Consider the following 16,245-nt stretch of genomic DNA (forward strand, 5'->3'; position numbering starts at 1 on the left):
TCATGTGGAAATGATGGGAATGTTAAAAGCACATTTTTTTCCTTGTTTCTCTCTGGAAATAGTAGATTGGTTTTGGACATGAAGTCCTAAAGAAAAAAAAGTTTCCGTGGGATACTCTTTGGCATTTAATATATATACTGATTTATTTAATAACTTTTTTTCTCCTCTTGAGAGGCATTTTGAAGTAATAGACGCCTCAAACTGTAAATGTGACTACAGCTAGCATGAATAAAAGATAGACCAAAATGAATATCTATAGCCACTTAGCCACAGTCACTTTGGTCTTGGAAATGGCCATTGTACCTGAAGGATTTATACTAATTGAAGAACTTTTAGAGCATGTATTGGATATGGTATCTCAAATTTACTCCTGAGATAAGCCAGGACTGTACTTTTACTAGGAAACTTTTCACCATAAATCTTTATGCAGCAGTGCTAAAAGGAAATAGCTAATGACTGTTTATTGAATGCCTACTCTGTGAAAGACACTATGGTGGGTGTGGCAGGGGGGTGAGAAGACTATTCCAGGGACTTCTAGCCATTAATTTTATATTAGTCATCATTTTACTTGATGCAGCAGCAATTCTGTATGTTTCTTTCTTAGAAAAAACTTTCAGTTGGCTTCCGGTACAGCTCTCTGTATACCCCTGTACTTCACTAGCTTCTCTTTCTCGGTCTCCTCTACTGGTTCTTCCTCTAAGCATTGGAGTTCTCAAAGCACCAGTTCTGGGATCTTGTTCTCTTTGACTATCAGCCCTTTGGTGATCTCATTTGCATGTTGACGACTCCCAGATTCTCTCCAGCCAAGACATCTGCCCTCAACTCTACTCCTACAACAACCTGACTAGGTTGTCTTCATTCCCACTTAGACATAGAAGAGGAACATCCAAGTTGAAATTTTCCAAATAGAATTTGTGGTTTTCCCCTACATAAATGCCTTCTTTCAGTCTTCCTATGTCTTTAAACTGGGTCTTTGTTCTACTAGTTTCTCAAGCGAAAAGCTGAAAATCATCTTTGAGACTTCTCTTTCTTTACCCCCTACTCTAATCTACCCTGTCAGAAAATTCTATCAACTCTGCCTTCAAATTACATTGAAAACCCGAGCACTGATTCCTCTCTCTAGCACTACCGTTAGTTTAGGTCCTTGTCTGTTCCTGCCTGGTCATGTGCATGGCCCAATTCCTCATGTTCTTTAGGTTTCGGCTCAGATGTTCCTCATCCACCTAACTGCCTGTGTGTTGTTGCTGTTTTTATACGTAGAGCTTAATTAATACTGTCTGGTTTTTATTTTGTTATTGTTAATATAGGCTCCATGAGGGTAGGACATTGTCTCTTTCATTCTTTACTCTATTTTCAGCACACAAAGTAGGCCTTAAAAATATCTGTTGAAGGAATAAGTGAATGATTTAAAGAGAGGGTTATAACTTGCTGCAATGCACTGATCCGTGTATTGGGAAGAAGACTGGACTTTTGATAGTGTGTTCCTTGATATGGGTGTGCCTCCTGAATGTTGCATGTGTGCAGAGGAAGAAACAGGCATTCTTAGAATGGACATGAGGAAAGAGTGAGTGAAGTCACTGGGACAGAGAGCGAGGATGTTCGAGGAAAGTGGATGGACAAACCACAGTAGTGTATTAAGGAGAGGAAATTAACGCCAGAAATGTGGGTTGGGGCCAAATCATGGATAGCCTTAAAGATAAAGAATATAAATGTTATCATCTCAAAAGGCCTTAGGAAAACTTTTAAACAGACGGCATTATGAAAGTCTGATCGTAAGCTGTTTAATCTGGGTAGATCAGAGAGAATAAGTCTGCCTTCTGTGAAACAAGACAGCAAGCTAGGTCATAGTTGAGTGAGAAGTAGAAAGATATTAATCTGTGTATTGGTAGAGTGAATAAAAACAGTGCAAGAGGCATTACAAATCAACAACTGAGTGTTTATCTAATAGGTTTTATCTAACTATTACTTACAACAAAACTTCAAACACCTGGACTTGGGAATATGGCAGTAAAATTAACAGATGATGGGAATTGTGTGGACAGTGGGACTCTAATGAGAGCTCTAGTTTTACATGTTTTGAACTTTGGATAATTATAGCAATTAAGAATATCAAGTTGGCAGTTACTAGTAAAATTCTGGCCCCTGAGTCAGAATTAATAGGGCTCAGATTTCTAATAGGAATAATACTTTAAATATTGAGGGTAAACAAATACTCTAATAGAAGGCTTATATATCATAACAAAGATTTGAATCCTGAGGCCCTGGGTTTAGAATGTTAAATCTGTGGGGGTAATTGAACACAAAAAGGGAATGAGAAAGAAAGAGTGGTCAGCAGAGACTCAGAAAAGAGAAGATGACGATTTCTGTAATGACACAAAAATTTGGAAAGAAGGATATTCAGGAAAGGAATAAAGAATGCTACCAATGGTTAACCATTAGCAAAGAATAAAGTCTTTTCCAAAAGTATTTATATCTTATGTCTATAGGATCATTGCCAATGTTCTATTTTTCTATTTTCAATGTTAGAGGAAGTTGGATTAATACATGATCATAAAAAGTGAATAGGTCATGACAAACAAATGCAGTGGATATGATAAAATTTGATAGAGAAAGTTATCAGAAAAAAAGGACAGAACTAATTTGAGTTAAAGATACTTATCCAAAATTTGGAAATGGAAAAAGCATAGATGACTTTTTAATTTAATCTTGAGCATTGCCTAACAAACCCAACTATAGGTCAACCCACCTATAGGTCATCTGAGCATAGAAAAATGTAAATTTATGTGACTTGCTATTTACTGTTGATTATACATATTTTCTTGTAATATTCTTTGACAAGGCATATTATTGATACTTTTCAGCTCTGTAAAATTAGATATAAATTTATAAATAACTGATAAAATACAGTTATTTTCTTTATTGTTCAATAGAATAGATAAACCCCCAAATTATGCTTTTCTGCCCTGTGACATTTACCAGTTTTGTATCTAACATAGCTATCTTATTTCAACATTCCTTTTTTACCCACTGTGTATAAAATCTAGCTTTTCTAAATTTCCTTTTGAATTGTCTTTTCCTGTTACACTGTCATTAAGAGTTAAATAAAAGTTTGCTGCATCTTCACCATCTATTTGTATGAGACTTATGTTTTAAAAATTTGAAAATTATACTTTGACAGTGACAAGTTTTTTATTTTTATTTCATTCCTTTTTTGTAAGATGGGGACCACCTTTGCACATTGAAATATGAGGGTAAAAAGCCAGAAGATAGCAAGAAGTTCTGTATGGAAGTGAGATTGTCATGCCTTCTAGTTGTTAGCGAGAATGTGAGTTGTGTTCTCTTATCAGGTATTAGAAGTAGACGGTCCAGAAGAAGTTAGCCCAGAAAAAAGTGTTCTGTGGTTTAAAATTTTTGAGGAAAATAAGCAATTTAAGCAAGTCCAGGGGAGTCCAATCTGCAGTTCAGGGTTCAGAAAGAAAAGGTAGATTAGGGGCTTGCTAAATGGTGCAGGCATTGATAAAAAAGAATATAACACTTTAAAGTTCTTCATATCCCCCATCTCCTGGCTTTTTAGTCTTCTTTGTCAGTCTTTATTTCAGAATACTTCACAGAGAAAAATCAGGAAGAAAGCTGAAAGATAATGGAGTAAGGTCTTAGAAGAACCTAGAGGAGATAAGATCAAAATTGTAGTGTGAAGGTTCTTTCTCTGTGGCAAAGATCTTCATTAAGGGAGTAAGTCAGTAGGTCATATGCTGGGCTTCAGTTTCCTCACCTATCAAATACGGCATTAACATTACTATACTACCTTTTCCACTGTAAATTCAAGTTATTATCCTAACATGGGCGTCGGAACATATGCATGCTCATTTTTTTGACTCAAGAAATGTATGTGGTATATGTATTATTTTACACACTTTAAGAACAATAACATAGAAAAGATTGTCCCCAGAATCTCAGAAATCTATACTTACAGATGAGAGAGTTTATGCATGAATGGCTTTATCAGTAAATTAATAGGCCTTGAGCCTCTCTACTCAGGCAAAGATTGGAGGCTGGAGCTCTGTGAATAAAATCTGTCAGTGTTTCTATGTTTAACATGCTCTTCTGTTATCTAGACTGATAGGAAGCAGTGCTGGCAAGTAATAGGCACTCAGTACATACCAGTTGAGTGAATGATTGCCCAAAGGAACAAACGGATGAATAAAGATAGGAGCAAATATTTACTGTGTACCCTATATTCCTAGTTGAGGAAACATAAAATAGGTAGACAAGAAAGCGAGAAAAGAATTACAGATTATGGTAAGTGCTATGAAGAAATAAATAAGTTGATGAATTAGAATAATTGGAGAAGACATTACCCCCCTTGCAACTCTTCCCTTCCACCCCAAACACACACACCAACTATAACACATATATACAGATGATCAGAAAGCCAAGGAGCTGGGCTCTTATGACTCCTACTCCAGTCTATTATTGACTTAGGGCCTCGGAGGTGGGGGCAACAGATAGAATCTTCCAGACATTTCCAGGTGTCTTAGCCTGCAGACAGAGAAGCTCCTGTAGCCCAAGAGAATTCTTTAGAAGAAGAATGGCACCTGCTTTGGAGGCAAAAGCAGGCTGAAATCAGGAAGAGAAACACAGAAATGGTAAAGGGATCCAAGGGAACCTGGGGCGACAGTCTCCATCAAAATGGGCAAACTTGTCTACAAATATCCTTTATTGTCGGTTACATCTAAGAGAATCCTGCTAACTTTGTGAGATATTTCTGAGTCATTTTGACTGCCAAAGCTGTCCTTGGAATTTGATCTCCAATGTAGGATTTCAAAAATTGATCCAAATATTTAATCTGATCATGAAATGAAAATGATGTTTTCCTCTGCCGATTGAAGTTAAACTTCATTATTGCTCTTCTGCATTGCAAAGCAAAATTGGCCAAAGGCTAGAGGTGGCCTTTTCCAAGATGTTTCATGTACTAGTTATAAATATTTTGTGGGATTTTGTAGACCTCTGTGTTATCTTCAATGTTTTTGCTTTACTTTACTTTTTGGTTTTCGTTATAAAATGCATAACCCTTAAAATTTAGATAGTACTGGGTAAAATTTATGTTACTAAAAGACATTTTAGTCTTAAGACATAAGCTAGCATTTGGGTATATTTACCTTTCTGAAGGTACGGGTGTTTTAACTTAAATTGGTATAATTATACTTAAAGGAAATTATAAATCTGTTGGCCAATGTTGCCTTAAGCAAAGGCCTTCCAAAGGCGTTTCTTGAGTCTAATTACAAGGTAATTTAATGATGTTTTAAAAATAATTAAAAATTGTTTAGATTTTAATCCTCATCCAATGGCAATGTGAAGGATTTATTATATGTTGGGTAAGTTGCTAAAAATCTCTGAGTCATAGTTTCCACATCTATTGTGATAATAACAGCAACAACTTCATGAGATTATTGCGAGCATTAACTAGGTAAAGAACTTATTACAGTGCTTGAAAACATGTGAAATACTTCCTAAATGGTACTTATATCATTAGGAACAGCGTCAGCAGCAGCAGGAACGGTAGCAATAATGACGACAGTAATACTAATGGTAGCAGAAGTAATGTAGTAGTAGTAGTACTAGCAATAGTGACTGATAATATGAGTTTAAAGTCTTTCTACACCTGCGTGCCCCTCATGTTGAGACAGTTGTGATTTGTTGCTATTTACGTTGCACTTTACCCACCCCCATATCTTCTGACGTATCTCTTCCTCTAATTCTGCTTCTTTTCTTTTTTTCATAACACTCACCACCTCTAACATAAAATTTACTAATTTTTCCTACCTGTTGCTTACTCTTGTCTACCTCCATTCCACCTGAGAATGAGGAATGGATCTTTGTTTTGCCAGCCAAAGCCTGCATAGTGCAGGCAATGAGAAACTCTACTTCTTCTCTTTCTTTTTTTTTTTTACCTAGTTTCTTTTTTTGAGGAAGATTAGCCCTGGGCTAACATCTGCTGTCAATCCTCCTCCTCTTGCTGATGAAGACTGGCCCTGAGCTAACATCCATGCCCCCCTTCCTCTACTTTATACGTGGGACACCTACCACAGCATGGCTTGCCAAGCAGTGCCATGTCCACACCTGGGATCCAAACTGGTGAACCCCGGGCCATCAAAGCAGAACATGCAAACTTAACGGCTGCACCACCGGGCTGGCCCTGAAACTCCGCTTTTTGGCACTATAGGTGAAGGAATGAGAATCATCTGACAGATTCCTGTTGAATTCAGGGTGTATTTTTGATGGTCCTATAGGAGATGAAACAAGTTTCTTTTAAATTTTTAATTTTGACTTTCTAATTTTGACTTATATTTCAGGTGTCTTATGGATACATCTCCAAAAATGTTTTTCTCTAGGAGGGATTAGGAGACATATTGTGGGGTCTTCAGATATGAAGATGTTTTTGCTGCTTTTGCATGGTCACTAGTGGACAAAAAACAAGTTGGGTGTAAAATTATTGGGTTACCAAGTTTTCCCTAAAAATCTCTAAGTATTTGCTGTATTGTCATCTGGAATTTAGTTTTGCCGAAGAGTCTAAGTCTAGTCTATTTTTTTTTTTTAAAGATTGGCACTTGAGCTAACAGCTGTTGCCAATCTTCTTTTTGTTTTTTTCTTCTTCTCCCCAAAGCCCCCCAGTACGTAGTTATATATTCCAGTTGTAGGTCCTTCTGGTTGTGCCATGTGGGACGCCGCCTCAGCATGGCCTGATGAGCAGTGCTAGGTCCATGCCTGGGATCCAAACCGGCGAAACCCTGGGCCACCAAAGCGGAGCACATGAACTTAACCACTCAGCCACAGGGACAGCCCCTAAAACTAGTCTTAATTTTCCTCCTTTTAAGTGGTCTGTTTATCCTGCTTTTACTTTTTTTTTTTTTTTGAGGAAGATTAGCCCTGAGCTAACTACTGCTAATCCTCCTCTTTTTGCTGAGGAAGACCAGCCTGCCCTGAGCTAACATCGTGCCCATCTTCCTCTTCTTGCATTTACTTTTACAATTCAAACACATTCAGTGGCTTCCAATGAGTGCTTTAATGCTTCCGTTGTGTTTTATTAATTGTTTCATTTATTTTTTCCTCAAATACATCAATAAATCATGAGTTGTAATTATGTTATCTCTATACCATGTTTATCACCTTTAAAAAATATTTTAATCACTTTCCATTTTTTCATTTCCCTGTGCATTCAATGGTGGCTTTTAAACTTTGTTCTTCATGGTTTTAGCAAATATTTGAGTATTAATTTAGCCCCTTACTTCTCTAATCCTGCCTTAAATTCTAATTTCTTTGCTGTCTCTGTATCTTTTCTTATTGCCTCTATCTCAAAGTCATTGATGTTGCCATTTTTTCTCTTGTTTTGTAAATGTTCTCCATTTTCTCCTCTTATATTCTACTGAGAATGGCCAATAATTTCCTAGAAATTCATCTGGACTTGGTAGTAAATCACATATATATTATTTAATATATAAATTATATATAATATATACTATATATAAAATAAAATATATATAAATTTATAAATATATATTCTTTAGATTTAAGGCATTTAGATTTAAGATATATAAAACTTATTCTGTTTCTTTTGTTTTATTATTTTGTTTAGAAAGTCACTTATGTAGTTTATGTTTGTCTATCTATTGATCAGGATAGATCTGTATAGAAAGACGTTTGCCCGTAAGTCAACCATACACATTCCTCTGACTTGCTGTTTCTTCGTTAGAGATTTTTAGCTACATGCTGGGTAAATGTGCATAGCTATTACTCCCATTCTCAGACAGTGGCAGGCTTTGGTTGACTGGGGCTGAAAAAGAATCTCTTCTTACCACCACTTCTTAGCTTTCTGGTACCCCAAAAACATGGACAACATTAAAACTTTTCTGCAGCATGCATTGCCGCCAGGGAACTTTCCCCTCTCTGACACTCTTACTGTGCTTTATACATGTAGGGATTAAACCTGCAAGCATGCACCAAAATACAGGTGCTCATTTCCTCTGAGACAGATTGTGTGTGTTTGTGTTTGGGTGGGTGGTAGTGGCGGTGTTAGTCTCTTTGTGGATGTTGATAAATAATTACCATTATCAGAAGTTGAAAATAAGGAAATAGCATTTAGGCTGCCTTGAACAACACCACCACTACAGTAGATGGAGATATGCTCAATTTTCTGATGGGAAGAAAAACCTCAAGTTTATAAAGCAGGATGAATACTAGGCAGAGGAACAACATATATTCCTTTCTTTTATCACGTGAATCTAGCCTATGTTCATCAGCAGTTATATTTCCCAAGTTTGTTACAATAGTCCATATTTCAGAGAAAAGCTTACATATTTGAAACGCAGTGACTACATTTTTAGTGGTATTATAGACTTTCACCTTTCTTTGCCTTTATGTTTATTTTAGTGGGAAGTTGTGAAAATTGCATGAAGCTGATATTTCCAAATCAATTCTAAATCAGAGGCTAATTTTTTTTCTCTTATAATGTGATTCAAAAGATTCATGGAAAACTAGCAACTATTTGAAGGTTAGAAACAGACTGAAAAAGAGACTAGGAAAAATCAGATAAATATTTTACTGCTTTTTTTCTATATAAGCTCCTTTACCTTTTTAAAAATTGTAAACATAAGATATGCTTATTGTAAATGTAAGACATAAAGGTGTATGTACAATAAAACATTAAAGGCTTCTTACCCACTTCTGCAAGACTATTCTACCAAACTAACTATATGTATACTTTTAAATTTTCTGACAAAAGCCAGAGATTCCATGTGTATAATATTGTGCCCTAACAGTTACTGAATACCAAAAAAAAAAAAAGGTATAAGGGCCTATTTAAAGAATTATAACCATAGATAGACATGAAGAAGACATCTAGAAGAATTGTGGGATAAACTAAAATGTGAATATAGAATGAAGAGGAACATACAGATGTCTTACAATTCCTCACTCATTCCGCCTCAGAGCTCTCCACTGGGTAGCTGAGGCTTCTGAGACTGGATGGCAGTTCCACTTCTCCCTCTGTCCAACCCGGCTTCTTTCCCTTCCCTCCCAGAGGCGTTGGTTTCAAGAACATCACCTAATAAACTTTCTGCACGTTAATCTCCTTCTCAGGGATGTTACTGGGAAGCCCAATCTTTGGCACCATCCTCCTCCCAAATTTGATTGCTCAGAGTCAATACTTACCCTTCTACCTATATTTAAACTTATAAGCAACGGTATCAATAGCACATTTCCACTAAAGATAACCCAACTATCTTTCATACAAAAAAATACACTTTCTTAACCCAAAAAGGGGAAAACAAAACTCCCATCTGTTCATGTATTCATCTTGTAATGACATGCATTATTCTCTTATTCACAATATGCTTTGTTATCCTGTAGCTGAAAGATATAATTACATGTTTAACCACCTTCACACTTGAGGTAAATTAGTAAGGGAGGAGGGGAAAACTACAATGGATGATGATATATATGCATAACTTCTATAGTTTTTATTTTGGCAAGTGCTCACAAAACCGTAGTTGACAGTTATCACTTCTCTCTTCTACTGTTTAATTAATGTTCTTTTTGCTCTCCATCAGCACCACCACACGCAATATTATTATTTTTGAATGGATGGAATGACCCTGAACCAACATTCCTTCAGGATCAAATCTTCTGGTTGTTCTATCTGATTATGATAATACTTTATTAACCTTTATTATTGCATATGGAAGTACTATGAGGAATGTAAGGAATTCCCTTATGTTCCAGCAGTGTACTCTCTTGTCCCTGCTATGAAGAAAACACCATATTTCTATGATATTAAGAAACAATTACCCAGCTAATATAAGTATTAGCCAGCTTTTGTTATGGCATCAAACAACCCTCAAAATTCCATGACATACAACAGTAAATATCTGCATCTTCTGCTTGTGCGAGTCAGCTGCAGTTCATAAACATTAGCTTGAATCAACTTGGGGGGGCTTTGCTCCACATGCCTTCCCATCCTAAAACTCAGGCTGATGGGATACTCCCTGATCTTCCCGTGGAGGAAGGAGGAAGTTGGCCCGAGCCAATCCAGTCATTCTCATTCAAGCTTCTACTCAGTTGTGGCAGATATCCCATCCATGTACATCGCATGGGCAAAGCAGGTCATACAGCCAAAGCTCACATTAATGAGTTTTGTAACAGGAGGTTTGCAAGTTCTCACTGTTTTTGTTTCACTGAAAGGCAGTTTTCCTACAAAACATGAACTACTTTTCTTTATAGTAGTGAATTCTGCCAATTCATAATTATTATCGGTTCAATCAATTCATAAATAGTATCATTTCTATAGCCTTGGGTCTATTCTCTGTCACCTAATTTTATCTTCCCACCTTCCTTCTCATTGTTCCTTCTTTTTTTCCTTCCTTCTTTCCTTCTCCTGTGTTCCCTACTGTGTGTGTTGTTTTTCATCTCTTTATTTTACTCTTCTGTATTGATTTGAAATGGAGAAATGCTAGTTAACAGTTAAGTGGCCAAAGTTCACTTCATAATGTGTCCCCAAACCCATGACCTCATCAACGGAGCCAGATGATATCCCTGGGTCCACAGCAGGTTATTGGTTCATAATATCTCAGGGAGAACCATTTCGATTTTATTCAGTCACATTAGTTACTTACTCATTGTGCCTAATAACTGTATGGCACAATGATAATCATCCTTACCAGCAAATGTGATAGTAAATGTGTAAGTTGTATTCATTTGCGATACTAATTTTGGCTTACAAAAACCCACTGTAACAGATTTTCAATCGTCTCTGGAGAGAGGAGTGCGTGAAGGATGGGATCCAGTGTTGTTAATTGAGTTCAGTGAGTCTCAAATTGGCTGCCCACTGGAATTATTTGATTGGTGAGTTTCTGACAAGAAACCAAGTTCAGTTCCTTCTTTTTTCTCTCTTCAAGCCCAGTCTGTCTTCCGAGATGGTGTACTTTGGTTTGTGATCCACCACTGGTTAAGGGACCAGCCTCACAGAATTTTGTTTTCTCTCCTGGTGAGCAGGTCCATCGGATGCAGGTGTGAATTATTTGGTGCCGTTGATTTCCATCCATTTCTTGACTCCTCCGTATATCTTTTAACTAAATCCAAACTTGGGGATCAAAGAGAAGCTTTTTTATTTAATCCCATACAACTCCAACGATGGTTATTATACAGTCACTGGAAATACATAATACTGGACATTAATATTACTATTACCTCTTTGAGGCACCGACATTTTTGAAGTTCCTTTTCCTCTTTGCTCAGTTTTATTTTACCCTAGTCCACTCCTTATTTTCCTGATGATTTTCTTCTTCTTTTTTAGATTTACAAAAACGATTATATATGTGTAATCCACAAGTTCTAGTTTTTGTATACTGACAAAAATAGAAATAATATATGTAAACTTAAAGTGTTAAAATGTAAATTGCTAATCATCCCAACAGACTGGAGAAGTTTAATCCTAGAACAGGGAGAGGGTAGTCTAATCTTGCCCCCCTTTGTACTCTGCGTTAAGAGGGTTAAGGGGCTCATCTTTCCCATCGCAGGTGATGGAAAGTTATAATCCTCAGGACAATGAAATTGTAAACTCCACCAGTGACTGTCAATAATTGAAAGTGTTCCAGAAGTTACAGCATCTGCCTATCCTGTTTTAAGGAGATCTGCTCCCCAGTGAGAAAGTGAGTTTTCATATGGTATATTTGAGGGCAACAATGTAATACAAATAGTCTTGAAAAGACTTTATATTTATACTCCTTGCAGTCGAGGTAGTTTAATAAATAAATTCGATTAGTATTAAATATATTATTTGTGCCCTTATGACTTTCTTTAGACAAGACATACAACTATGTGAGAATAAAACTCACCTACTACTTTAATTTGGACTTATAAAGTACTAATAGAAGTCAAAGAAAATAAAATTAAAGTAGAAAACCAGGAGAAATAACTGACGATGGAAAGTAAACAGTATGCATCTTGCACAGTGTTTTCCTAAACAGGAGGTCAAAACGGAGCATAGTCCTTTTAAAAATAGTTTGAATTGGGGCTGGCCCCGTGGCTGAGTGGTTAAGTTCGCGCGCTCTGCTGCAGGCGGCCCAGTGTTTTGTTGGTTCGAATCCTGGGCACGGACATGGCACTGCTCATCAAGCCACGCTGAGGCAGCGTCCCACATGCCACAACTAGAAGGACCCACAACGAAGAATATACAACTATGTACTGGGGGCTTTGGGGAGAAAAAGGAAAAAATAAAATCTTTAAAAAAAAAAGTTTGAATTAAGGGTTTATGCCCACAATGTATATTTATACTCATTTTATTTTGTAAAAAAAGAAATGCATATTCATACCAAATTAGGAGGTGAAGCCTAGAAGTCAGAAATTTAAATGACTCTTCTCATTGGAAACTCCCTCAGGCCATGATGATTGATTACTCCTAATTTCCTTTTGTGAGAAAATGTCAGGCAGAGATTCTTAACAGAGTTTGAGCTTTAAGTGTTTTGACGGATCAGTCACTAAAGTTGGAATAGAACGTTTAGAGTTTGCTATACAAAAACATTTTAAAGCCAGCTAATTTTTATCAAACACTTTGGAAAATATTACAATAAAAGTTATTCATTGAAAACTTTAGTGACTGAAGCTTCAGTGTATATCGATGCTGTCAATTAATTGGTTTTGTGACTTTGCAGGGAAAATAACAGAGAAGTGAAAACTCTGTAAATATATGACTAATTATTTCCAATATCACAACATGAAGAGCTGTTGCAACACTAAGTGCTAATTGGAGAAATACTAACAGGCTGTTAAAAAAATTTGCATTTTCCAAGCTTTATGGGAAATTGTTTTGCATAAAAACAACTAAAATTGTATATTTTTTCACAGAAATAAGACAAAATGAAAGTTTTAAATGGTTGCTCGTTATTCAATTTAAAAACATTTTAAAAGAATTCTGGCTTTAAGGACTGATTTTTCCCCCTATTTAATAGTTTTATTTTTACCTTCAGTACAAATCAGTTCGTTAATCTTTCATTTGAAGCTAGCTCCTTAGACCTGTGCTCCAGTGCTGGCTCCGAGTAACTTTGTCAAATCACTTAAATTTTCTTCGCCTCTACTTCTGGCCTCTTCCACCCTCACTGCCTACCTCCTATCACTGCCACTGTACCTACAAACTAAGCCGTTTGTGGAAAGTTGAGTTGCCTTCTGCTGTTTATGTGCTGACGTTACTGATATTTCTAAAAGTTGTGTTTACCCATTGGACCCTAAGAATCTTAAAATGCGGCCTTTGTAAAAGATTTCAATATTAGGCTTCCTGTCAGTTTTGACAGCAGGTGATCATCATCATCATCATATTGGTTAAAAAACAAAATTCACCTGAGTACATTTTAAAGATCTTCTTAGCTTCATTCAACGATTCATAAATTGGGCAGCATCCAGTCTAGTAGATGGAAAGGAGCTGGGAAGAGCTGCACAAGGCAAGAGATTTTATCAGCAGAAGGGAGCAGGAACAAGGAAGTTATATCAGGCAAAAACAGCCAGTTGGTTATCGCAGGGCGACTTTCCCTACAGGGAATCGTAGGGGTCTATTCGGCAGGTTGCCTAATAATGCTGATCAGGCACTTCTGGATTGACTGGTTTAGATTCTATTTCTGGGTCAAAACTGTAAGTAAGTTAAGTCTTGGTTAAGTGAGGTGGGCTTAGCACAAGTGACTCCATTTTGAGCCTGTTGTCTTGTTTTTAACTTCTTCATCACCAGCATTATCATCCTTGTAATTTATTGAGCTCCAACTATATGGCAAACACTTTTAAAAACACTTTATATATATTATTTAATTTAATCCTTAAAACACCGTAGGGAGGGTCATCCTCATTTTACATGTGAATGGAGATATAAAGGAATATTATTTCCTAATCTCTCACATCTAGTATTTAGGTGAAGGCTGAATTTAGATCTGGCCCTCTATTCCAGAGTACAGACTCTTGCCCAGGAACCACTAATATAGTGGGCATTATGCTGTAATTTCATGGCATTTAGAAATAATTTTTAATGTAAATTCTGAATTAACAGAAAAAAGTGAAAATATTATCCAAACATTTAATTCCATAGTTTACCAGTGAATAAATAACCAAATCTTCGCTAATATTTGCCAAATTAGATTTTTCAATATTTAGTCTTCTAAAAGCAGACATTTTACAAAATGACATGCATTCCAAAATAGTTTCCTATTTATAAATTATAGAAACAAAACAATAAAAATAATCAAATAACAAAATGTTACCATACATGTATTAGTTTTCTGTTTCTGCTGTAACAAACTACCACAAACTTAAAAAGTATATATTATCTTAAAGTTTTGGAGTTCTATTGCCTAAAACCAAGGTGTGGGCAGGGCTGCAGTTCTTCCGGAGGCTTCATGGAAGTATCCATTTCCTTGTCTTTTCCAGCTTGAAGAGGCCATGCGTGTTCTTTGACTTCTTCCATCTCCTAGCCAACAGCATAGCATCTTCTATCCTCTCTCACCTTCCACCTCTCTCCTATAAAGATGCTGGTAATTATATCAATTATATCGGGCATGTTTATCTTGAGATTGGGGTAATCCATTTATCTCAAGATAATTAATCACATCTGCAAAGTTATTTTAAATTTAAGGTAACATGTTCATAGGTTCCGGGGATTAGGAGGCAGACATTTTGGGGGACCATTAACCAGGCCCCCACAATAGCTTGATATGAATGATCCTTCAGATGTTTATGATGTTGATGATTATTTTTGCCTAAATCCTTGTCCACATACCAGATAACAAGATAACTATATTTGCACACACCGTGGTTAAAAAGGGAATAAAGAAATAGGCATAATATAGAAAATAAGAATCATGATGTACTTTTCTTTTCTCCCTATTACTTTATCAACTCTGAAAAAGAAATCTGACTAAAATGTTTACATAATTCCATATTTAGATTTAATTTTGAATTAAGTTGGGAGTGTACTTGAAATAAGACAGTCCATGCCAAATACTTTAATAAGTTTTCTCTTTCAATTAGGGTTTTATAAACTTCTCAGAAGTACTTTTTCCCAAGAAACATATTAATGAGTTATTATCAATTATTCTAATACATATTAATATACATTTAACATTCAGAGTCTTTTTGTGAGGGGAGGGGACAGAATGCTGTGTGATAATCTGGGAGAGAAATAAATAATATTAACGGCATTAAAGTCTTCTGAAAATAATAAAATATTTTCTGTACTTAGCCAACATGTGCAATAAAAAGACAAAAACAAGTTTTCTCCTTGCTTTTACTCCAAAAAGATCAGGAGAATATTTTTCTAGTAGTTTAGACTGCTCATAAGTACCGTGTTGTTTTTGTGAGAACAAGCTTTGTCACTGTTTCATAGAGAATATTGTTGTCTTAGGTTTTAACAACACCACTGAGTGGTTGCGAATGCAAATCAAATAAGCTACTTCAAAACCTTTAAAAACTCCAAATCTTCTTCTTTGCTTGAGAAAAGGAAGCTGGCTTTCAAAGCTTTCAAAATGGTACTTTTCACTGACACTGAGACTTAAAAACCCTACATTGTAAAGTTAGAACGGTGTAAAAAGAATGCATGAATCTTATCACAGCTTCAGCAAATGACAGTTCTCTTATATGTTGTCTATTTGAGACTAGGTTTCTCTACTTCCATTATATTTAAAAATAATTTTCTTTGGAGATAAGTTTATTCTCACAATAAGTCTGCAACTGGAGCTTTTAAGCACATTTTTAAAATGCTCTTATTTCTGAATGGAATGCAGTGTTTTTTCTAGAAATAAACCATTTGGATTTCTCTTAATCTCTTTTTTTCAAGAAATTTTAAAAAATATATTTGTGTTTGCATCAGTGGTAATAAAAACCAAAGTTCTTTCAAACTGTGATTACTTCTAACAATTAAAGAGCAATTTCTTCAACAAAGTAAAATTTTCTCAAGATTTGAGTCTATATCCAATGCCTGCTTAATTGAAAAAGGCAAAGAAAATGTCAATTATTATCTCAGCCGTCCAGGATCCCGAGTATGAAATCTAAGCTAATAAAGTTCCGGCTTAGTCTTCTGTGCTACAAGCGTTATTTTAACATTTCATAATGAAATATATACAAAAGAAAAGTAAAAATGGTTCTTTGTTGACAGTAACACTAACGTTATTTTCTTTTTAAATTCTTCTCACCTAGTCAAATTTCAACAGTATTTCTCAC

The sequence above is a fragment of the Equus asinus genome, chromosome 1 (assembly GCF_041296235.1).
Source record: "Equus asinus isolate D_3611 breed Donkey chromosome 1, EquAss-T2T_v2, whole genome shotgun sequence".
NCBI classification, from domain to species: Eukaryota; Metazoa; Chordata; class Mammalia; order Perissodactyla; family Equidae; genus Equus; species Equus asinus.